Below are 27251 nucleotides of genomic sequence, written 5' to 3'. Positions count from 1 at the left end.
TCTGCACGATCCTTATTAGGAAAAATGTTGTCTTTTCTGCGCTTTTCCTATCGCTGCTCACCATTAGCATTCAATCATTGTCTTCGTGAGTCAATGTAATTCCAAACTATAATACAAATACAAGTATCATGGTGCTCAAGTCCCAAGTAGTCATTCGTTCTCTTTTTGATTCAATTCAACCTTTTTTTAGTGGGGAAAAAAGGAAAAAAAAAAAAAAAACAAACATACACAAGACCAAATGATGTTGTTTATGTTCCAAAAGACTAGTTTTGATTCACCGTACAAGTGATGAATCTTACAAGTGCTTCTCAACTTTCCATAAACTCCAAACTTTATAAATCAATTTTAATTTACAAGGAGGGTTTATGCTTAACGGAGCAAACAACGCCAAAGCAGAAGCTTTGTGACTCAGATCTAATTATTCTTTAAGGTACTGAGCTCAGACGTTAGAAGAAGGTGAAGGAGTTTTTGAGGAGAGAGAGAGAGTAGGCCACAACAACTGATGAGATGGGAGCAGATGATAAGTAAATATGATTTAAAAAAATAATAATAATAATAAGATAGTCATAGAAGAGTGCTTCCTTAGAAAACGCTCCCGTGCATTTTTTCTACTGAAGCGCTTCTACAAATAATTTCCTGTATCCTCTAATTTTTTTTTACTTATTTTATTTTTGAATAAATCTACCGGAGAGCTTTCTCAGCAACGCTACAATTGATTTAACTTTTAGAAGCGCCTTCTATAAAAAACGCTCTTGTTGGTTATATTTTTTATTTCAAAGAATTTTATAACGAAATTTACAGGAGCTGATAGGTTGTGTTTTTTAAAAATTTATATTTCTTTAATTAATAAGTGTAGGAGTGCTCTTTCAAAAATGCTTCTATATATCCACTATCCAATATTTAGAGTGCTTTAAAAATAGAACGTTTTGATTTATTCCATTTCTTATTCAGGAGCACTTTTACATATGAGCACTTCAAAATAAGTACTTCCCTAAAAATTTTTTTAATAGTGTTTGTTGTACCTTTATCATATGATCCTCGCTAGGTAATTGTAGAGATCACATAACTAATGCTCATGTTTTCATTTGTTCTTAATCTATCTTTGATCTTTCCCTTCACCCTCTTTGATGTAGTCATCCTAAAACAAATGGCACGCCACAAGTTTATGATTTGGATTATAATTTTTTCAAACAATATGTCATGAAACCACCTAACTTACTCACTAGCATTGACCAATCACAACCTCCGGCACGCTCTACAGTATACCCTTCATTATTACTTATTAAAAGCTTTATGCACTGCAACATAACATGGTAATGGAAGAATAATATTTTTTTATCATTTTGTTTTAGAAATTTATTTAAATTAAGCCCAACATCTTGCAGTAGAATTTCATATTATGTTGGATCTAGCTAGTTTAAAAATATGTCACATATGTGATCTTTAGATAAAATTCTGTCTTTATATTTCATATTCCATCCAATCTTATTTACAAGAGAGGGAGAGATTATTTTTGTTCTATTATTTATAAGTCATATCATTATTTTATTTATCCTAAATTTTCTGTTTTACCCCTTCCATATTTAAATGTTAGTGAAAAATGTATATTAAAGCCTATATATTTAATAGGAGAAAAGTTAAAAATTTATTAAAATTTTAAACAAAGTTATTAAGTTTCAATATTTTTGTAATTCAACTTCAAGTAAAACATATTAAAAATAATTTATAAATAAGATTAATTAGAAAAAACTTGATATTAAAGTTAAGCGAGCACATGCTGTGGGGAAAATCATTCCATGTTAATTTGTCAACTCTATTTCACAAGGCCATTTAACATTCACGAGTCTATTAATAGTTGAAAATAAGCTTCTACAGTTTACACAAGATTCCTTAACATGGGTTAGCTTCTCCCACAGTCTCCACTACTATAAAAATAACTTTTTACAGCGGTTAAAATTGACTTTTTACAGTGGTTAAATAGGTGGTGTTGTTACAGGGAATGTAGAAAGTCTACATCGGTTATACAACCGCTGTAAAAAATACATATTCTATGTCGGCTAAACATAACCAATGTAGAAAATAGTTCAACGATTAAAAAATTAAAAACTGGAGCACTTTCTACAACGGTTGGAAAACAACTGCTGTAGAAAGTTTGCTATTTTATATCAATTTCTACATTAACTGATGTAGAATATTAATTTCTACACCGATTATAGTAATAACCGCTGTAAAAAATGTATTTTATTTTTAAAATAAACATCCGTATTTTTAAATTTACCCTACTCTGTATACAAAAATTACCACAGCCAAATCAGACAGCTCAATTTATTTACAATTTTTAATCTAAAATTAAATTAACAACTATCCAAAACTCAAAGTTATCTATGAACTATCTAAGAACTATATATTGAGCTATCTAAAACATTGTGTCAATAAATGTTTTCAAAAGTTGTCTATAACTAACAAACTTCTTAAATTGTACGAAACTTTCTACAAAACTCACAAATTCTCCCCAAAATAAGTTGCCCAACGTATGCGAATGTCTTCAATCTTAGCTTTGGGGAATGGTTTTGAATTGTCAAACATCTAAAATATAATTTGTAAAAGAGACTTATTATGTACTCTCAAATAACATAATAAAATAAAACTCTTAAAAATATATTTACCTCTTTTGCAAATTCAGTCATACCCAATGTGATAATATTGAGCATATGTCTCATGACATATAGGCCACACAAATTCGTCTTCACTGGTTGTCTACGGCTCTATATAAGAATAAATCATAAGATATCAATAAAAAATCTTAGTAATTGAACATATTCATAAAGTAGAGCATTACCTTTGGCTCAATCCACGTAGGATCCTTAAGCTCATGTCCGTGCTTTTGCAATACCATATTTTAATATGTTTTCATTGCTCTATGTTCAAAATTACCAAGTTAGTAACTAAAATATTTAGTGTAAATTATATTAAATATTTTTGCACAAATATACTTACGAGTCTATCGTCTTCTTCATTTCCTTCCCAAGTTTGTAATGGAAGGAACATAAGAAGATAATAGTGTTGCTCTTCATTGAAAGAACAAACAACTGCCAATGGTCCCTGTAAAATATGACGAGTTAAAGTAAATCTACATCAAAAAAACTATTAATTACAAATTGATCCTTACGAGTACACGTATGGAGCCATAAAAACATCTTTCTTGACTTCATATATTCTTTGTTGGAGATAATGGGCCCTTAACTCCAGAGTATTCTCTTTTTCTGTCATGTAATGTGGGCAAAGGAATCCGAACTTATCACCTTTGCCCGATTTGATGCACAAATGATGAAAGTACCTACAGTAATGCAATTGTGTTAGATCACTAGATTTGATAATTAAGTTAATTTCATTAAAGAAACACAAACTTACATCATAAATAGTTTAATGTGTGGTGTGGTAAGCTGACTATCTGACAAAAGTCCAAGCAAATCTTCTCGTTCAATTGTCACTATCATATCTTTCTTACCCACAACCTCCGGATCCATTTCTAAATCTTTGAATTTGAATGATGGATCATACGCCATTAAGATCATTTGTTGGTGTGGAGTTAACGAGGGTTCTGGAAGTTTTGGGAGATTCGACGAGAAAAGCTATTATACATAATAAAAAGAAAGAAATAGTGAGAAAACATTTTAGGAAAGTTGTAACATAATAAAATTACATACCATATGTTGAACCATATTCACAAATCTCTTAGGCCACAGGATAAAATTGCCAACAACTTCTGCTACAGTCTTCACCTCATCAGTAGGGAATGGAACCAATGCGTTTGGCACTTTTGGATCTTCAACCACCACTCTTACTTGATAATCTTGAATTTGCTTATGGTGGATGGTTGACCCCAAGTTGTAAACGCTACCAAAAGCAACCAAGCGTCTATTAGGATCTTCTAGAAACATCTCGCATGGTTCACCAACGTTGTCACCAGAAGGACCCTCTGACATACGCTCAAGAACATTACTCCCTTTTGTACTATGAAATTTAGGAGATGTATGAACTGGTTCAGTAGGTGTCTCCTATCGTGAGCTCATCATGCTCATCATCTCCTCCTTCATTTGCTCCTTCATTTGTAAAAGTCAGGCCTCGAATGAAGCTTCAAATTCTTCTTTAGTTTGCTGTCTCATAGTGGATATCACTGTTTCAAGTTCTTCTCTAGTCACTACACCTATTGAGTTGGGGCGTAAAGGTGCTCCAAAGTAGTCTCTTATATCCATACCATGTCCAACGCCCCTCACACGACCCGGATGCTCTGGTTTTCCTATTGCAACAGTCGAGATATCATTTCTGCCTTCTGGAATGAAACTTCCTTCGGCTTGTTGCTCCTTAAGAGCATCCTGTAACATAAAAATAACAATTTTAATCAATATTATATATAATTATATAGAAATTTAAAGGGACAAGAAATAATATTACTTACAATCCTCTCAGTAATCTCGCGCGCCGTCTCGCTTGTATAGCCTTTTTTGCCTCCTTTTTTTGTATTGGTGTCCATATCTCCATTTCTCCTCTCGGGAAACTGGGGATGGTGGAGAAAGGAGTATAGAAGAATTGGACTTAGCTTTTTCTTCTCTCTTCTTCTGTTTCTCCACTATCAATATATTATCAGCCCTAGCATAACCCCCACAAGACAGCGTGTAGGGGCATTGATTCTGTCGAGCAATTTCCTGCCCTCTAGCTCGTTTTTCCTATTAAAAAAATTAATTTTAAATTTTATAGTTAAAGTAAAACTAAACAAAACTTAAATTAATTAGAAATCAACATACCAAAGCTTTTTCAGAAGTTTGAATCCTGACAAATTCTTGCCAAGTATCTTTATCAAGGAACTAGTATGTGTCGAGAGGATTAGGAGGAGCCTGACCCTCTAGCACCTCAATATGGATATATCTCCAACACGTTCCGCAGTAGGAAATCAACCTGTGTCGGCAATCTTGATTAGAAGGAACATCATAAGTGAGCTGCAATTAAAACATAAGATGATAATTAGTAATTTAACAATGATATATAATTACATGTATAAATTAATTACGTACCTGAATACTTTCCCATATCTGGTCCTTCACACGTTTTGGCACATTAGACCAGTCCTCAAATACAATAGGGGGCTTGGTACGAGATAGGAGGCCAAGAAAACTAACAAACTTGGCCTTGTGTTCCCCTATCAGATTCCATCTCCGATCAAATTAGATTGGTAACTTGTGCCCAACACTCTTACTTATCGCTTGTCTTTCAACCAATATAAAAAGTGCCCTTTGAATTTCATATTTTGTACTAGTGCTCGCAGCCCTATCAATCCTAGCTTTTTCTATAAGTTGAGTGGGACCCATTTAGTAATGAATAAAAAACATTATTAATTATTTAAAGACCAGATGTCATAATTTTCTATGATCGCTTCCGTTTCTTTCTTGCTAGTCATGAAAATTAGTTATTATTACTTTTATTTCTTTTTTTTTTGGGCCATGATTTCTATTCCATTTCATACAGTGATTGTGAGAAAATATAAATTAAATGGTGGCGAAATATAGTATCGTTTACTAGTAACATGTGTGTTTGTATTTTATTTAGAAAATTAAGGCGTGATATGATTAATATATAACATTAATTTACAAGATTGATTTGAGTATAATTGAAAATATAATTAAAAATCAGATAAAACCATAAAAAAATTTAAAAAATATATTTAAACATATTTATTACTTGTCAAAATAAATTAAGAACTTAAAATCATAACTTTCCTAAAAATATCCAAATATCCATGTATATGCTAAAATCAATTACAAGCCCAAAATCATGGTTATTTCGTAAGTTACTTACTATTACCTATTTTTTATTTTTGCCTTCCAATTATAGTTTTCTAAAACTTTATCCAAATTCATAGTTTGATTAAATCAATTTTGCCCATATTCATGTTTATAAATTAATTTTAGAAACCCTATTTTAATTAATAATAGACTCATCAACCTAGTTAATAGAAAATTTTAAGAATCTAAAGTTAAATTCTGAATTTTTATTTTAACTCGAGGAGAAAATATGGTGTTCTGTTATGATATTGGTGTGTGATAACAAAGTTAATTTTAATGTTACTTTCATTTCACCATTCCACAGAATAAGCCTACACTAATAGGATAATTGAAAAGTAAGCAAAAGTTCAATCGTAATTTTCTATTTGAACCACTTTTCACGGACACATATTGGAAAAATAGACTTCAGTCTATTTTACTAATTTCGTTGAATAGAATTATGAACAAGCCATTAATAAGCAACTAGGAAGATGCTTATGGTGTGGAAAATCATTCCGCGTTTATCGCTGAGAATAAAAAACAAATGGAAATTTTGAATTCAAGAAGTGTGGAATAATTACGAACGTAGACTTGCATGGACTTTGAAATGATTCAGATAGGACACATTCATGTAAGAAAGGTCAATAACGTATTTATAATGTTTTATTGACCGGTAAAGTAACTGACGAGAACTTGTTTTTCCACCTCAAATACTTGATATGTCCAAAATATTGACAAGACTTTTTTTTTTGGCCAAAATATATTTATAGTCATTCAACTTTACATAAAGTTTTAATTTAATTTTTTAATTTTATAAAATATATTTTTAATTTTTTAATTTTAACACCATTAGTTTTAAATGATCATTTAACAGAAAAAAAAATGAGAACAAAATTTTAAGAAGAATATCATGTAGATCATTTAAGAGGAGTTGTAAACTAATAGGGCTTTCTTTTTTTAGCAAAAAAAAAAAAAATTAATAAGGCTTTTGAATTGAAATGATCCCATATGTACGTAGTCACACCAATTGCACATTTGTATTTTTTTTTTTTTAATAAATTAAAGGATCAATTCAAATCCTTATATTTTTTAAAGATTTCAGTTTTTTTCCCAAGGTCGTTGCATCGAAATCCATTTTCCTATTAATAAATTATTTTTATCCTTTTTTGCGTACATTAAATCCATTAAATTTTTCAATGGTGGTATTTGAAGAGGAAACATCACCGTGTGTTTCAAGAATACTTGTCATAAAGAGAGTTATAATTAATCTCATCAGTGTCATCACACACTTTTTTACTACAGATATAATTAACTTAACTAATAATTAATCTCATCTAAAGCAACCTTGGCCGTAGTTTTTTTTCTCAGACCATTGAAAAGGAAGTTTAGATTGGTTAAACCCACCAATCACGAGTTTTATTGGTTTTATTTTTTCTGTCTAGCTAACGTGAATGGAATCAATAATAAACAGGTTTAAACTATTTCTATAGTTAAAAATTAAATATATTGAAATTTCAACAATTTTTTTACAAATTTAAATAAATAATATTTTCGTTAAAGTTTTTATTTGAATATAATTAATTAACAATCCTAATATATGTTTTCAAAAGAAAACCTGATTTTAACATTACCCAAACCAATTCAAAATCTCTGTAAAATTGAACGAAACAATTATAATATTTTTTGTTCACAACTATTATTTTGTTTTTCTCTGTCACTTTGTACTTTTTTCCATAATTGTTGGATATGTCCTCTTTCTTTTGGTGCATACATTTTGTTATAAAGACACCTCCTATACCGTCCGTTTATACTCACTCGTTCATTCTCCCTCTTGGAATCATGGCGTCTAACTCTCAAAAGGCCCATTTCACTCTTCCATTTGTAATCTTCTTTTGTGTCTCTGTGATGTTCTCTTCATCCTTTGCTGCTACTGAGGAAGCAAATACTCTGTTAAAATGGAAAGCCACCCTTGCAAAGCCAAGCCAAGCAATCTTGTCTTCTTGGAATGGCACTGATCCTTGCAGTGACTGGATAGGTATTACTTGTGATGAATCCATGTCTGTCTCCGCCATACATCTTACAAAAATGACAATAAAAGGTACACTTCACAATCTCAATTTCTCATCTTTCCCTAAACTCCTGGTTTTTGACATCAGTGACAATAAGTTTTCTGGAACTATTCCCACCCAAATTGGGAACATGTCCAGCATTCGTACATTGAGTATGACTGATAATTTCTTGAGTGGTTTCATACCTTTTGAAATAGGAAAGTTGGCTACTCTAAATGAGCTTGAGATTGGGTTGAATAATCTCACTGGGCCAATTCCCAAAGAAATTGGGAACTTGAGGAATTTGGAGATTTTAGTCCTTAACACGAATAATCTCTCTGGTTCAATTCCTCAAGAAATCGGAATGCAGAGAAATCTCACAAAATTACACTTGGATGAAAACACTTTCTTAGATAGGGAAATCCCTTCTACGTTAGGAAACTTGACCAAATTGGAATATCTTTACCTCAATAAAATAAATTGACGGGTTCCATTCCTCTTGAATTCAAGAATCTCTATTCTCTCATTGAGTTGGAGTTGTCAGAAAACAACTTGTATGGCCAAATACCACCCTTCATTGGAAACTTCACAAATCTCACTAGGTTAGGCTTGGAGACCAATAGACTTTCAGGATCAATCCCATCCTCAATAGGAAACTTGGTCAATTTAGCAGACCTCTACCTTTGGAAAAACTCTCTCTCTGGACAAATCCCAGCTACAATGGGTAACCTGAAACAGCTCAAGGTCATAACATTGAGCTGGAACAAACTCAATGGGCTCATTCCAAAAGAGATGAATAATATTTCAAACTTGAATAGCCTACAACTTAGTTGGAATGATTTAACTGGCCATTTACCGCAACAGATTTGCCTTGAAGGATCACTTGTATATATGGCTGCATCTGCGAACAAATTCACTGGTCCAATTCCAAGAACCCTGAAAAATTGCTCTAGCCTTGTCAGACTCTTTCTTGATAATAATCAATTGGTTGGAAACATAAGTGATTTTGGTGTGCTTCCAAATTTGAAATACATTGATTTGAGTGGCAATAAATTGTATGGCCACATTCCATCATTATGGGAAAAGTTTCATAACCTTACAGCACTTAAGATTTCCAACAACAATCTTTCTAGTTGTATACCACCAGAATTAGGAGATGCAGCTAACCTTGGGGAACTCAATCTCTCTTCAAATAATTTGACAGGTGAAATTCCAAAAGAATTGGGAAAAATGACCTCATTGACTAGACTTTCTTTGAGCAACAATCAACTTCTTGGAAAGATTCCCATAGAAATAAAATCACTGAGTCAACTTGAAAAAATAGAATTGGCAGCAAACAACTTTAGCAGCTCAATCCCCAAAGAGCTCACAGGACTTTCCAAGTTATTCCTCTTGAACTTGAGCAAAAATAAATTTGAGGGAATAATTCCTATTGAATTTGGTCAATTACAAGCTCTAGAATATCTTGACCTCAGTGAGAATATGTTGTGCGGAGCAATACCGAAAATGCTTGGAACATTAAAGATGCTAGAAAATTTGAACCTTTCACATAATAATCTCTCTGGCACCGTTCCATTTGAATCTGATGACATGTTAGGCTTTACATCAGTTGACATATCGTACAACCATTTAGAGGGACCTCTTCCAAACATTCCAGCCTTTCGAGACATTACATTTGAGGCAGTGAGAAAACACAAGTTTATGTGGTAATGTCACTGGCTTAGAGCTTTGTAGTAAACATAGCAATGATCCACAAGGTCATATAAACAAAACAATGAAGTTATTAGTGTCATTGTTTGTTTGTTTTGCGACTCTAATGCTAATAGTGGGTGGAATTTTCTATATTCTAATTCAAAAATCAAAGAGACTAAAAGGTCACAATGGAGAGGCAACAACTCTCAATCTTTTTTCCATTTGGTGTTTTGATGGAGAAATTTTACATGAAAAAGTTGTTGAGGCTACAGAGAATTTTGATGACAAATATCTCATTGGAGTCGGAGCACAAGGAAGTGTTTATAAAGCTGAGCTACTTGATGGCCAGTTTTTTACTGTGAAGAAGTTTCATCCAAATTGTAATACAGATTTTTCCAATATTCGTAAAGCATTTGCAAGTGAAATTCAAGTATTGACAGAGATCAAGCATCGTAATGTAGTGAAGTTGCTTGGGTTTTTCTCAAATTCACGCTTATCATTCCTTGTTTATGAGTTCATACATGGTGGTAGTTTGGACAAGATTTTAAAAAATGACTTGCAGGCATCTAAACTTGATTGGTGTAACAGGGTGAATGTTGTTAAAGGTGTGGTTGACGCACTATTCCACATGCACCATGGTCTCTCTTGCCCCATAATTCATCGTGACATTTCAAGCAAAAATATTTTGTTAGATTCAGAATATCAAGAAGCTCATATCATTGACTTTGGAATAGCCAAGTTTCTAAACCTAGACTCTAACAACATGACCTCATTTGCTGGCACCTACGGCTATGTTGCTCCAGGTGAGGTATCCTTTCTTTGTAGTTGAAAAACCATTGTTATTACTCTATACAATGCAAAATAACTATTCTCATAGTTTATCATGCTTGATGCAGAGATTGCTTTTACAATGCAAGCAAATGAGAAACGTGATGTTTATAGCTTTGGTGTTCTCACATTAGAAATTCTAATGGGAAAACATCCAGGAGAGCTTATTTGTTCGTTGCAAGAGATTTCAACATCTTATGATTTGCCACTTAAGGATGTGTTGGACCAACGGCTTCCTCCACCCTTAAGCCCAATTGTCAAGGAAGTTATGCTAATTGCAAAAGTAGCATTTGCTTGCTTGAATGAAAATCCACGATGCCGTCCAACCATGGAACAAGTATCTTTAGAACTTGTAAGGCCTAAACCTTACTCAACAAAACAGTTTGATAACATCACACTTGCACAACTCATGAGAGCTTAACCTTTTTGGATAATTACTTTTCCTGTCTCTTATATTTTCTGTTGCATTTGTGTTCTTGTACAATGTGACGTCGTCTTTGTGATTCGTATTATGCAAGTGCTGTTGTCTTCATCAAGAATATAAAGCAGGGGTACTTATTATGAACTGTTGGCCTCCTTTAAGGAAGAGTATGCATCACTATATTACCGTATTTGTTATATACTGTGATGTGGAATGACTATAATCTAGCTACTCTATATCTTAACTCTCACAAGTTTTTAATAAAAAAAAACAAAACAAGTTAAAATGAAATAGTAGGACTCACTATAAAATTTTATATTTTATATTGACTTTGACGATAGATGAGGAATCATCACAAACTGTATTTACAAGCATCAAATGAGGGAATCACAATTTTCAAATTTCATATAAGTTATGAAAGCCTAACAAGTTATATTTAAACATTATCCAACTTTTGTAATTTAGATGTTTTGCATTTAGCAAAAAATATTAGATTTATTACACATAATATATAATTATACATGACAAATAATATTCAATACTCTCTCCTTTTTCGCCTAAAAGTCCATAGATAAGGTCATTGGTGTCTGCCAATGGGGTTGGGTATAGGAAAAGAGGCTAGTCCCTCATGATCTGGTGAATTAAAATTTGAATTTTCATTGGAAGACATGATTATATTTAGTATTGGACCATATCTTGAATTTGATTGCCTTCAACAAAAAGATACTTGTGCGTAATAAAAAAGGTGATTGGTGTTTGTCTAGCTTTTAGATGAAGATGGACTACTGTAGTTATTATGATATATTGGCCAAAGAAGCTCTCACTATTATGTTTTTCCATTCTTTTGAGTTAATTTTGTGATTGATGATATTTGTATCTAAGTTAATTGTTCTGTTATTTCAAGAAAAATTCCCATGAAATAACTTGTATTCTTATTATTCCTATCACGCTCTAAAATTAGGTGTGGCTGGCCCAAGATATGTACACAAAATTCACATTTCATAAGTCTTGATTCAAGAAAATTTTAATTTAATACTTTGAACACATTAATAGCACCATTAGAAATTTTTACAAATGCTTTTTATAAACAAAAAAATCACAAACTTTCTGTAAAAATTTCAACAAAGCCTCTCACAACCAAAAAAAAAAAAATAGAACCTCTCAAAATTTCTACAACAATAATTTACAATATCATATTAGTAATACAAAGCTTTGCTCCTTAACAGCAAAGATACAACACGATATAAAGGGTAGGATCCTAACTATAGTAAATGTGGAGGTTGGAGCACCTAAATCATATTTCAAATATATTATATAATTTCACATTTACAACAACAAGAGGAAGTTTTCAAAAACAAGTTTCCACCCAGATTAGTGGCAAGCCCGTCAATGATAAACTCAAGATATAAGACCGGCTATTATGTCTAAGGCCAAAAACTATCCTTCTGTGAATAACATCTCAATAATAAAATTAAAATAATCAAGGTGAACAAATTAAAGAGAAAATGATCAATATAATATAATCAATGAAACAAATACAGAATCATTAAATTTACAATAATAAAACAACCTTAACACTTGATCCTGTGAAGATTAAGTAACTAAATAAAAATAGAAACATTCATTAATTAAAATTAATGAAGTGTATATTCACAAATTTATTAAAAGTTAATATTATGAACACTTTACAAAACAGGTAACAAATATGACACACAGTCCATGAGGGGAAATACTAATCAGATGTGGCTCAAAGTCACGAAAATAAAAGCGGGTATAAGATCTATGAATAACAAACATGAGCGTGATACTCACAGATATCAAATGTGAGTGCTATACCCACAAATATTAAACTAGCTTGGTTTTCACCATAGCGCACAAAAAGCTAACGAAACTGCCATTAATAACTAATAATTCTATATATAGTTCCTTTAAAATTAATTTTTAAACATGCAAGAAAATAATTGCTAGAAAAATATAATTTTCATTTATCAATATCAAACTCACATGAATTATTTTAAACATCAATCCTTTTAAATATGAAAATTCATAACAATAATATAAATTTCTTTACCAATTTCCATAATTGCCAATCTTTATTAGATAAAAGATTACTACAGCTTGTAAAAACATTTTCTTGAATATGAAAAGTACCTTTTGCAAGAGAACGTACATATACATGCATAAATTTGTCTATTATTTACCATACATTCTATGACTTCACAAGTTCAAGTAATTTTGTTAAGAAAAAATTTAACACTTGAAATAGCACACATAGTCTATTTAAGAAAAATAATATTTCACTAAAAAATTTGTTGTTAAATTAATTGAGATGTTATTCACTTGCCTAACATATTCTTAAATGTAAAACTTACTCCTAATTGGCTTTCCTTCATCAATGATTGGTCTCTAAGTTCCTAGTATATCATTGTCATTACCCCTTATATGCTTTATCATTCAAAATTTTCAATACAAAATAATTTTTAAAAAATAAAAGACATAAATCTTAACTTCATCTTTCTCCTACACTGCATCAAACACTCCTCGGTGTTCCGAAATAAAGATGAATACATAAGCAACAATTTGACCCTTAAATCACCAATCAAAATATCTTTTCCAAAATTTCCAATTTTAACTCTAACTTTCATCATAGAAAATAAGTATCTTCCAAAATTTCCAAACAAACTATAAAGGCATCAATTAAATTCACCCATTCAATAAATTCCTTTATACAGTTGAATATGATAAATCACCCAATGTTTAACCACATTTAAAATATGCTTCAGCTACTCGAAACACACTTTAAAACTTTATCATATTCATACCATTTATAAATTACTCTTTTCATTTTTATATATAAGAGAAAAAAACTGTATCACATAATTTTAAAAAGTCAATTAACTGTAATAATTATGTCTGAAAATGAAAAAGTGAATTAAAATGCTCTATGTTAACCAACATAAGTATATATAAATTATTTCTCGTTAGTATAAATTATGATTGGTGATTTAGAAAATATACAATAAATTATTGGAAGGAGTGATTTGCTTACAAAAAGATAAGCCAAAAATGATAGTTTCTCTAACAATAAAAAACAGAGAGAATACCATCTATCATCCACCTTGATCTGTAACCAATTACTCCCACAAAGTTTCAAGACATATGATACTCACATAGACACACCATTTGAATAATAATTTTTTTTTAAAAAAATTATACTCAAACATTCTGATAAATAGCTTGTGTGCATTTAAAATCAAATCATATAACAACAATTTTACTATTTAAATTTCTTTCCCAACAATTTTCCAATTATCATTTAAATTTAATATGCTTCCTGAACTCATTTTTGTATTAAAAAAAATCAATTTAAATACAATGCAAACAGATCATATTATTCTTCTCTTGCAATAACCTAAAGTGCTTAAGGTATAATTACCTATCACAAGTGAGTTTTCAAATCAAAATTATTATTATTATTATTATTACTATCATTACTACTATTACTATTATTATTATTAATTATTGTTATAGCTTGCTCGAGCCAAATTCCCTCTCTTACTCTCTCACAGAAGCTGAAACGAAGGAGGAGGGAGGAAAAGTCTCAAACATACACACCACACAGCAAGAAAGAACAAAATGGAATCAAAGCTCCCAAACAAATACCATAACAAGACGACGCAGAACAGGGGAAAAGAAGAAGAATTCCGTGACGCAAAACAAGACGGAGGAAGGAGAAGAAAAATCTGACAGCTTCAAACCACGCTCAGATCCACAACAGCGACGCTGAAATTTTCTTGCTTGCTCACACACGCATGCCGGTGACGGACGGGAGAAAGAATTGTGGTGAAGAGGAAGATCAAAGAGGATATGGAGCACCCTCCCTCTCCCTGCTTTAGCAGAGTCGAAAATGAAATTGGGGGAGAAGAAAAAATCTGACACATTGAGGGGATTTTTTTTTTCCCAAGAGCATTATGGTAATTTCGTTAATAACTTGAAGCGTCTCTCTCTGGATCTCGTGAGGTCCGAACTCGAGACTCATTAGGTCAACAACAGCATAGTCTATGCCGGACCAACTATTCTAGTTGCTTAATTCATTTCAAAATTAATATAAATATACTTAAAAGACCATTTCTTGTATTTTTAACTCTTACTCAAAATTCTTGGATTACTACAATTACCATGGTTTAAACATATGTAATTATTTGAAAAAAAATGTTGATAAAAATATTATTCATAAAATCACACATTCAGCAGAAATTCTTTTCATATTAAGTATATTCTACACATAATCGATCAATCTATTTCTTTTAATTAGAGTTGATTTAATTTGAATAATTTTTAGATTATATAATTATTTTTAGTTTGTTATTTGAATAAAAAAAAATATAAAGCTTTTTTATCTTGATTCATTTTGAAAATTAAAGGTCTTAAAAATGTTTTAAAATATAAACTATTAAAATGCATCAAAAGATTAAACTCTTTACTAAATGTATTTATTGTTCAAAAAACATTGTTCATTTTCAAATTAAAGGTATTAAAAATGTTAAAAAATATTGTTCATTCATCGAAAGATGCCTTAAGGAAGCATCCATCTAAACCTATTATATATATGGGACCTACATGCCACTAAAAATCTCCTCTTTTCACGGCATCTAAACATAGGTATAATCTTCTAAAGCTGGTGGTTGATCAATGAAAGGATCTTCAGTGAGAATTTAAAAGGTAACTACAAACTTATTTTTTGCACACCTCATTCCTGTAGTTTCACAATCTCTTAAATTATATTCTAAAACAATCACCCTGAATATCTTCTTTTGCCCCTCTTATGCCCAATAGGCCTTTGTAGTTTATACCTCTACCATATAATCGTTTCTAATTGCAAAGATCACATCACCAATACTCATGTTATTTGTTCGTAAAATCTATCTTTAATCTTTCCTTTCATTTGTCTTGAACTATAAGATTTCGAACGATATGTCATGGAACCACATACCTCAGTAGCATTAACCAATCACGGCCCCTTGCGCACTTCACAACCACACCTCTCATTACATTACTTTTGTTAAAATCTTTATTTTATTTGTTAATTTTTTTTGTATTACTTATTACGATACAACGTGACATACTAGAAAAGTGATATTTTGGTCATTTTATTTTAATTTAAGCCCAACACCCTGCAGTGGAAAATTCATATTGTGTTGGGCCTCATTTAAAAAATGTCACTTATGGGGTACTTAGATGAAATTATTCCTTTATAATTTATATTCCCTTTGATCCTTATCATATCATTATTTTTTATTATAATTTTTTCCTTTTTATCATTCTTTCATTAAATATTAGTGAAAACTAAAAAGTATGTGTATTTAATAGAAGTAAAATTTAAAATTTATTATATTTTAAACAAAGTTAATAAATTTCAATATTTTTTTAATTCCAGTAAAACATGTTAAAAATAGCTTATAAATAAGATTTGAAAAAACATTGGGTTAGATAGAAAATTTTCTCCTCAACTATATATATTCAAAAGTGTTGGATCATAAACTCATTTTTAATGTAATATTTCTCTTCAACTTTACAAATACTAACTTTAACTATTAATTGACTGAAAAATTATAGAAAAAGGACCCCAAAAATTACAAAAAATGACCAAGAATTTTAATTGGATAATTGAAAAGTAAGCAAAAGCTCAATCGTTTAATTATCAATATTTGAACCACTTTTCACGGACACATATGGAGGAAAAATAGACTTCCTTCTGTCTTATATCAATTTCAGTAGTATTATGAACAAGCCGTTAGGCAACTAGGGGATGTTTATGGTGTGGAAAATCATTCCGTGTTTAATGCTGAGAATAAAAACAAACGAAAATTAAGTCCATAACTTATGAATAACTTCAATACCATGTGAGGCAACCTTATTCAACATTTTTCCATGTGATATACATATTGAAGTAATGACTACACTTCATTCTATTTCGGCACTTTCACTGTACTATTATCATGAACAAATCAATTTGCAAATAGGAGACCCATTTGAAGCCAGCTCAAGTGGCAAGGATGGGCAAATAGTTCAAACTCTCACAATATATCCACACACAAAAAAAAAGCAAATGGGATAAATATGTGTGAAAAACCATTCTGTATGTCCAATTAAACCTGACAATACTCAATTCTGATTTAGTCTGATAGCTATAAAAAAAATTCACCCTCGTCAACACAATTATTCAGCTACTTTAGATTTGAGTGAGAAAAGTACATGATAATGTAAATGGATGTGACAGTAAACAAAATTATTCAATTTATTTTACCCCTTCTCTATCTTTTAACATTATTCTTGGGTAAATCTGCACGTCCGTATTCATAAAATGTGCAAATCAAGACAGCTATCTGTTTGGAAATTTTGAATTTGAAAAGCACGGAAAGCTTCGTTGCACATTTGTATCAAAATCCTTTTCGGAATATGGACGAAGATTCAATGGTTAATGCCATAGAGTATTAAGGACGTAGACATGTATGGACTTTATATTCAAGGTAACCAAATTGAATTAAAATATTTGAAATAGAATATTATTAACTCCATTTGTGTCTCTTCAATGTTTTCTCTAAAAATGTAGGGACTAATGTTGTAGATAGAAAAAGTATGAGGACCTGGAACCAAAATAAAGTACATGGATCTAAATAAAAATTCAAGTAAAATGCAGAGATCAAAAGTAGTGTTTTTTCAAAAAAAAAAAAAAAAGTTCTGTGTCTAATTGGCTTAATAACACAAATTAATGACACTTGCATTTACAAAATTATGCTCAATATAAGCTAAATAAATTAAATAACAGTATTTATAATTTAATTATGAAATTGTGCTCAAATAGGAAAGACGCATGTGGAAAAATCATTCCCGGTTACGTTTGTCCTAGTCCACATATAAGTTCCTTTAATTTAATTTGAAGGCATAACATAAATATGATGAGCTTCTATAATCACATCCGCTGATTACTTTTATGTTATTTATTTTATTATATTATCATCACTATCATGAATTTCTTATTTTGCTCATGTGTTTTATTTAATTCATGTGTATATCTCACGTAATTAGCAATCCAATTTCCATATCATATTTTTTTATGGCTATTTTATCATACAAAACTTGAAGGAGTGGCTTGATAACTGAAGTACATGTTAAAGATTGAAATGATAGAAATTAAAGTTAAAAGACGAAATTAATAAAACTCTCAAATACGAGGGACTAAAAGTTATTTATCTTTTTTTTTAATAAACTAGTATATATGTCCCTTTGGGGACATCCGATGGAAGAAGGACAGAAAAAAGCAGGAACAAAATTTTAATTAAATGAATATATATGTTGATAATTTAAGAGGAGTTGTAAATTATTAGGGCTTCTAAATTGAAATGATCCCATATACGTAGTCGTCATACTAATTGCACTTGTAAATTTTAAAGGATCACTTTAAATCTTCATATATATTTTTAAAATTTTCATTTTTCTCCCGAAAGTCCTGCATCGAATGCCATTTCCTAATTAATAAATTATTTTTATCCTTTCTGTATATATTAAATCCATTCAATTTTTCAATGGTATTTGAAGAGGAAACATCGTGTGTTTCAAAATTACTTGTCTTAGAGAGAGCGATAATTAATGTCATCACACTTTTTTCTACAGATAATAATTAATTGGATTAATTTTTTTTCAAAAAAAAAGAAAGACCGAACAATATATACATAAAAGTTTATGGATTTAAATTTAATTCAAATCTAAATTCATACTACATCCATATCAAATTATAAGGTACTGTAAAAAAAATTTTACAAATCAATATATATATATATATATACTTTATTAAATATATTTAACAACTTTATTTTTTTAAAATAAAAAGAATAAGACGCATTTTTGTCTTTGAAGTTTTTCTAGATAAGCACCCACTAATAATATTCCGTATGGCATTTTTTTTTAAGTTATTAAATCAGAACACCGAGTTCTCAATGTTAAATATCACAAACATCCGTCATGTGGGCCCCATTTTCTCCAGCCTCTCCTCCTCCTTCCTCCCCATTTTGTGTTTGGAATTTGTCCTCGAGGAGGAATGAGCAGGAGGATTGGGGTGCCTCGATCTGTTTGCAATCATTTGTTGGTGGGCTTGGAAACGCAGGAACCTAATCATTTTTGAGAAAACTAGAACAAGCTATGAATCTATCATCGCTAATACTAGAGCCATTGTTTCGCGTGCAGATTGGAAGGAGAAGATTGTTTGACTGCTGGGTTGTTGGCTTGCGTGCACATGGTCTGAGGCTTCCTTGGGATGCTGAGTTTATACGAAAGTGGAGCTCGAAACTGATTCAGTTGAGGCCATTGATCTGATCTATCTCAAATGAGCGCAGTGACGCACACAGGGATTATGGGATTGTCATGGAAGTGAAAGCCTTGGTACAGAGGAATTGGGAGATCCGAATGACCCACGTATGTCGAAGGAGGAAGGAAAGCTACTGCTGATTACCTCGCCAAGCTTTGGTTTGAATATGATGATGGGGATCACTTTCACCTCATTTCTCACACATTGCTGCTGCTAATTTAGTTGCCTTTTTGGCTAGAGTCTTGGATATGGTGGATAGTCAGGGTATAAACTAATTTGTCAGCCTTGTTTCGCCTTTTGTATCCGCAAAAACAAAAAAAAAAAAAAAGACTAAAACAAAAACAAAAAGAAAAGGGGGAAAAGAATTTCTCTCCAACTTTCGTTTAATGATTAATTAGGACGGTTCCCCAAACAAAAATATTTATAGAAGCATGGTAATTAAAAAAAAACAGTTCTATGTTTATTTAGCTCAATAACACAAATAAAAATAACATTTACAAAATTATCTTCAATATATATATATAAGCTAAATAAATAACAGTATTTATAATGTATGAAAATTGTGCTCAAATTCACTACTAAAAATATTAAAGTTAGTGATAAATATTTAGGCATTAATGATGAAAATTTTGTGATGGAATAATATCTGTCACTAATTATATAAATTAGTGACGAATGTCAGATGTTATCATATTTTGATCAAATTTTATAATTTAGTGGCTAATTTAAATATGTTACTAACTTCCATCACTAAATCTAACATCAGTGACAGATATTTTTAATTAAAAGAATTATTAAAATGAACATAAATATTTTATAAAAATAAAAGGTTTACATGAAAAAATATTCAAAATAACCAAATTAAACAATTACACAAATCATTTTTCTCTTATTATAAATAAAATATATATGTAAAATATATAATATAAAATAATATATAAAAATAAAGGAATATTTTTTCTTTTAATATGTAAATTTAAATATAAAATAAAATTTTTATCGTATGAAAATATTTTAATTATCATATAGATAACATGAATTGATATACAAAATATTTATTTTCATAATCTATTTATTAACTAATAATAAATATTGAATTATATATTTATATGTGTTAACATGTGTATGTGTATGATAATATATGTTATCAACATGTTTAAATAATAGTATATTAAATATATAAAAATATATTTAAGTTAAATATATGTGTTTAATTAAGTGATATATATTAAATTTTGTATATTAAGATCGAAAAGTCATCATTGCTCAATTGGCAAAAGGCCTTAATCAAAATGTATTGCTGACATAACGTTGACATGGTATGGAAGTCTAAGTGGTGATGATATGGCGGGTGGTGGGCGATGTGTACTTGTGAGGTGGCATAGGATGTTAGTAACAAAAGTTTATTAACTAATAACAAATATTTTCTATCACTAAATTAATGATGGATTCATTTCAATTACTAAATTAGTGACACCATATTTGTGACAGAAATTAGTAACTGGTGATTCATCAGTAAATCTAAAATTAATTATGGATTTTACTTATTAGTGATGAATTTATTTGTTAGTAATTTCATTTTTTTCCTAATAGTAAATAGGGGAGATGTGTGAGCGGAAAAGTCATTCCCCGTTTGTCTTAGCAGGTAATATGTCCTTTGAGGCCGTAACATAGATGATAAGCTTCGCTTCCATAATCACATCACTCTGTGTGCATGGTCATAGGAAGTAAATATAGAGTGAGTAGAGTATTACTTTTATGAAAATTTGTTTAAAAAAAGGTGATCAAGCAAAAAATTATGCAAATTCAATTTAGCTGAGCTAAACATAATTAGAGGAAAAAGTTAATTTTGCAAATTATGTTAAAATTAAAAGATAAAGAAAAAAATAAATTATTCTTAAACTTCAAGTGCAAATTTCAAACATAGGATTGTTTATCTCTCTTACATTTTATAATACTAAAATTACTTTTTCTCATAAACATTTTTAATAAAAATAAGTGCTAACTTAGGGTTCTAAAAATATTTGAATGAACTCTTTAAAATCATGAACAAGCATTTCATCAAATTAACTGTCCAATCTTTTATTACAATTAATAAAACTAATTTTCAACTCCAACCCTAATGTGTGGGTATGCAATGTTAGTAAATATATCTTTGTAGATCTTATTAATAAAAACATCAATTCAACATGGAAACCTTCAAGTTCTTATACTATTTTATTCAAATTTCACAATCAAGCTAGCTCTCTCAGGCATCACTCAAGTGAATACAACATCTAAATAGTGGCCAAATAACTAGAAGCATTAAGAGAAGAGTAAAATAAGAAGTTATCATTAATCACAAAAAAAGGAGAAATTAATATTAATCCACACAAGGTTTTCCAAATAATCCTGTATTATGATATTGATATTTGATATCAAGATTTTGGCCCCAAAAAAAAAAGATACCAAGATGATTAATTTTAATATTACTGTCTTTTACCCATTCCAGAATAAGCCTACGTACATTAATCGGATAATTGAAAAGTAAGCAAAAGCTCAATCATTTAATTTTCAATATGAGCCACTTTCTTTTCTTTCTTTTTTTTTTTGGGTCAAACAATATGAACCAATTTTCGCGGACACATATTGGAAGAAAAATGGACTTCCTTCCGTGTTTATCGTTGAGAATAAAAACAAACGGAAATTTTGAATTTGGAAAGTACTCCATGTGCATGGAGCATGGCGTATTAATAATGTAACTAGTAAAGTACCCATACATCCCATGAATTTTATACTATAATTTTTATAAATAAGTTCGAAAGAATAATTTGTAGAAGATATTTTATCTATATATATCATCATATATGTAGTGGAGCTTTATAATTATAATCATTAATATATATATATATATAATTTTTTTTTCAAGTAAAGTAAAAATGGTAAAAACTAAATGCATATTGTGTAAATGAATAGATGGGAGGTAAATTAACAAATTTTTATAATTACTTAAATCAAATTATCGAATACATCTTTATAAATGACATTAAAAGTTATATCTATATAGTGATTATCATCATCAAGAACTAATATTTTTAGACTCTCCATGCTTTGAACATAAGAAACAACATATAATTGGTTATTGGTGAACACAGGATGAGTTATGTACAAACTAATATGAAATGGAATCAAATCTTAGTTCTTATTAATGGGAACTGCAAAGACTAACATAATGAAAAACTGCTTCCTTCTCATAATAAATGACAATCTTAAATCAGATAGATGCATAACAATACCTAGTATATATACTTTCATCCTTATAGTTGATCCAGATATTTATTAGGCTTCAATAATATATTTTCTAGCTCATGTAACTATAAGACGTGTACCATTACACAACCCATAAACTTCTCAATATTTCGGTTCACATTAAAATTGGGGCACCCACTTTAAATCTTATTTCATAATTCAAGAGGTTTGACTTTGTAATTTAATTTAGAAAATGTGTAGAATGCAAGTCATTAAGTAAATTCATATCTCCAACATGTTTAATAACACTATCAAAGCTCATGTATACAACTTTCTCTCAAGAAGTAAGGATAATATATACTTGTTTACTTCTTCAGTCGTAACCTACATAAGAGTTAGTACAGCCCTATCTCTAAAATATGAAGAATTAATATATATTGGCATGGAAAATCGGGGAAGTTAAATTAACAAAACACTTTACGATTATGTTAACCATCCTATAACAAATCATCTAGGATCTTAATATCAATAAATCCTTCATTAGCTCTAGCAATTGTTTCATCACCAATTGAGATAATTCAATTAGTAAATTTTTAAAGAGCACTAATAGATAATTCCATTATTTGTTCACAGAAGTTTCATGTCTATTGTTAGTGTCAAAAGTTGACAATTGTCCCAAAACAAAAAGTTGTTGTTTACAAAAATAATATCTTCTCTTGACCCACCTAGAATAATAAGAAGGCCAAATTTGCCTTAAGTCTTTACCAAATATAGCAACATTTCCTTCAAAAGAAAGATCACCAGCTAATAGGCTACTTAATTTTAGAATATTTTAGGCATCTGTCACAAGCTTCAAGACAAAACTTGTGCCCTATTAAATAATTCAGCCAAGTTGCTCCCATATTTCATGCTACATATAGTGTCTTCAGTCGTAGAAAGAGGAAACAAAATTTGAGTGAGTTGTATGTCGTCCTGATAAGCCATCCCCGTTTAATGCTATATTGAGAACTATTTTACCTTTAAATCTTAATAAAGTAGAAAGTATCCTTCAAACATACGTCTTCCTAACACCACCATATCTAACGTGAAAAAAAAAACATCTTCTTCATCAAATTCAATGACATCATCATAAATCTTTTTTCTCACAAGTTAGCTCTAAAGCAATCTCATCAATTCATCATATAATGCAACCTTATTATAATTTAGCTCATTTCTTATTAATTTATTTCCACTTGCATCCAAACTGATATATCAAGTTAAAGTATAAGCTTGTAATCTTTAGGACTTTTTCTATTAGATTGTAGTATTTTCTTGATTTAAATTAGAGCTAGTAATATAAGTCAAGTCCGTGGGTTGAACCTTGCCAAAGAGTTGTAGATTGGGTTTGCATAATCTGGAGCTTGATTAAATGTTGGCTAGTTTTAGCTCGCACCATTTAACCTGAGCTCGCCAACCCGCAAGCTAACCCGCTTATAATTTTTTATTTTACAATTTTTTTATTGTTTAATTATTCAATCCTCCCTCTTCCAATCTTTATCATTTTGTTCCAACACCTAATTAAATTAATCTTCCTTATTTGATTAGTATAATATATAGCTAGAATAAATGGTAGCAAATACCATTTATTTAATTAGAATAAAATACAATCCTCTCCCTCCATTTTTCTAAAATTACACACAATCCTCTCTCTTTTAATTTTAAAACCTACACTTTAGTCCAATTTTTAGCCCCATTAGGAATATTCAATTAAAGGATTTAAAATACTTTAATTTTTTAATTTTAATATATTGAAAAACTTAAAAGTATTAGTTTGCTCTTGTAATGTATTTGTATATTCTCTCCCCTCCTCAAGTTAAGGAACTTTGAATAATTAAATGTAAAAATTTTAAAATAAGTAATTTAAAAATTTTGTGATCAAACTAATAAAATTTAAAGAAAGAAAGCATAAATTATACTGACTAATTTATTTTTATCATGCATTACTTTCCTAATTTCATTAAGCTTTTTGCATATACATGTTTAAAATATTATTTTAGATAACTTGTGTATTTTATTTTAAAAAGTAATTAAATAAATAAGTTTTCAAAATTAAAAAGTTTAAAATATAATTAAATGTTTAAAAAATATGTGCATTAAACTTTTTTTTAGATATATTGAATGACTGCTACATAACATCTATATTTAAATAGACTATTTTGATTCAATATATGACTTAATAGTCAATTAATAATTGGGTGAATGAAAATGAAAATTTTAAAATAGAAAGGAGGTTTTTGTTATAAAATTATTAATTCTAAGAAAGGTTCGTGTATGTTTAAAAAGTAAAAAGGATATATATTTAAGGAAAGTAAATTAGAAGAGAAGTTAATATATTCTACTTTTTTAATTATTATAATATATACATGGATGAAAATTTAATTTAAAATTGTTAATATTTTCTAATCGTCATATATTAAAATTTTAATTTATCTAGCTTAAATTCCAAATTTAAACTTAAAGACTGTTTTTATCAAGAACTTAAAGTCTTTTTATTATTAACTATATTATAGGGCAATCCAAATAGTTGAATATATTGACCAATATTATTAACTTATCCTACTCAAATTATAGCATGCCAAAATTTTAAATACTCTTCAAAGTTATGATTAATTTGGGAGAATTATTTTAGTCTGAAACTATTTACAAACTAACAACAAAACCTAGCTTTTTAAGCACAAATCATGTAAGAGATGTACATAAAGCTATTAACATGAGTTGGCTCGACTTTTATAAGTTTGGCTTTTAAGTACTCAAGTTCATAAATGAATTTTTTTGACTCTTTTTCAAGTCTGACCTTTATTAATAGGATTTAGGGCTAAGCTCAAAGCTCATATAAATTTTTTTATTTTTTAAATTTAAAAAATTTTAATTATACTAATATATATATATATATATATTACAAAATACTTTAATTAAATATCTCAAAGTCAATAATAAACTTTGAATTATATTAAAATAATACAAACACTGAAATATAATATAAGCTATATAAATCCTAACTTTTTATCATTCAAAATGTAAATATAATATTAAAATACTTGATAGAAATGTATTTATAACTAAAACTGTTAATATGATTTGAAATTAATTAGTTGTAATTTAACATATATTCAAAATTTAACTGAAATATTTTTTTATTTTGATATGAATCATAGAATTACATCCAAAAATTGTTATTGGTGACTTTAAAAAATTCGTATAATATTTCATACATAAACTAAATTTTATAGACGAAAAAAGCCATTTATATATATAATAAAAATAAATAAATTCAATTATTAAAAATCTATCTTAATAAAATAATTTCTTCTCAAAAAGTTTAATTTTAAAAAAAATTATTGTTTAAAAATAAAATAAAAAAAATTAAATTGAAAACTTTTGAAAAGCATGGTCAAAAAATAATAAATTTAAAAATAATATATTGTAATATATAATACAACAAATATAAATAATATAAATAAAAAATTAAATTTTAAAAAAATCATAATTGATTATAATTAATATTTATGTTTAAATTGATTATAATTATATAATATATTTATGTATTTTATAAAAATCCAAATTTATATAATTTTCGTATCTATTTAAATTGATTAAAATAAATAAATATATATATTTTATTATTTTATTTTTCAAACTGCACCAGTCAAATATAACTAAAATTAAATTTTATTATTGTACAAAATAAAAAATAATTTAATTTATTTATTTTAAATTTTTCAATTTGAAATTCAAATAGATACATATAGTTAAAATAAAATAAAAAATAAATAAAAATAGTATGGCATTCCAAACCTAACTTCACACTCCAAATCTATCAATAAATTGATTCAAAAGGAAAATAATTTTTTCAGACTTATTTATTTTATTTGATAAGTGAGTCACACATATTAATAAAAAATTTATTATTTTTCAAAACTTGACATATTAAATAAAATTGTCAATCTAATTATCTTAAACTAATTCCATATATTATATAAGATAGTTGAGAATTTGTTGTATAAAATAAGATTATTTAATATATGCACACAATCTTTATATATTAAATAATATTAGATAGTCCACAATTAAAGTTTTTGAATTGATAATAAAGAATTAAGATAGAGTATTATCCTAAACGTGCTAAATAGAGTTTTCAAAGAACAAATTTAAAAATTTAAATACATACCAACTAATTAATTATCATTCATTGCATCTCTGTCTGTAAGTTCTGGAATGTTAATAAAATTAAACTCAAAATGATGGATGGATGGAATCCATCTCATAATGTAATTTTACATAAAGAACATGAAGCTAATCTTGTAAGGATAATATATTATCCGATATGATCAGGAGCACTAGGAGACATGCAATATATCTCCAAAACATCTCACAAAAGGTTTTCAAATGACTATAGAGATTCAACCATTCTATAGTAATGTTGTCCTACAGATAGGATAATTATTATATATTGGATGTAATTGATGGGATCCAAATTATAAAAATAAATACAAAAACATAAACACTTACTCAAACATCCTGAAAAACCAGTTCAATACCCATTGGATTCTTCGAATATATTTCTACCTAACAATCTCTAAACATGAATCACCCTAACCACAATGCGTCAATCCTTTTTTGTTGTATTAATGATGCGAATTGCATGCATCTTAGATATAGAAGCCATTGATAGTATGAATAATAGTTGAGAGGAAAATAAATCAAATATGATTAGAAAAGTGAGACAGGTATGAAGGTCTGAAATGTGCTATTGACTTAATTTAATAATTTATAATTGAATAAGGCTGAATTGGGAGAGAAAATTAAAGGGT

The 27251-nt window shown here is 29.0% G+C and overlaps 1 pseudogene; it reads left to right on the top strand.

Moving 5' to 3' along the window:
* Positions 1-7658: 7658 nt before the first annotated feature.
* LOC129317267 (MDIS1-interacting receptor like kinase 2-like) lies at positions 7659-10808 on the top strand (annotated as a pseudogene).
* Positions 10809-27251: the final 16443 nt, after the last annotated feature.

The sequence above is a fragment of the Prosopis cineraria genome, unplaced genomic scaffold (assembly GCF_029017545.1).
Source record: "Prosopis cineraria cultivar Desert tree isolate PC_DT_omini unplaced genomic scaffold, ASM2901754v1 PC8, whole genome shotgun sequence".
Taxonomy (NCBI): domain Eukaryota; kingdom Viridiplantae; phylum Streptophyta; class Magnoliopsida; order Fabales; family Fabaceae; genus Prosopis; species Prosopis cineraria.
This window is presented reverse-complemented; position numbering and strand designations above follow the sequence as displayed.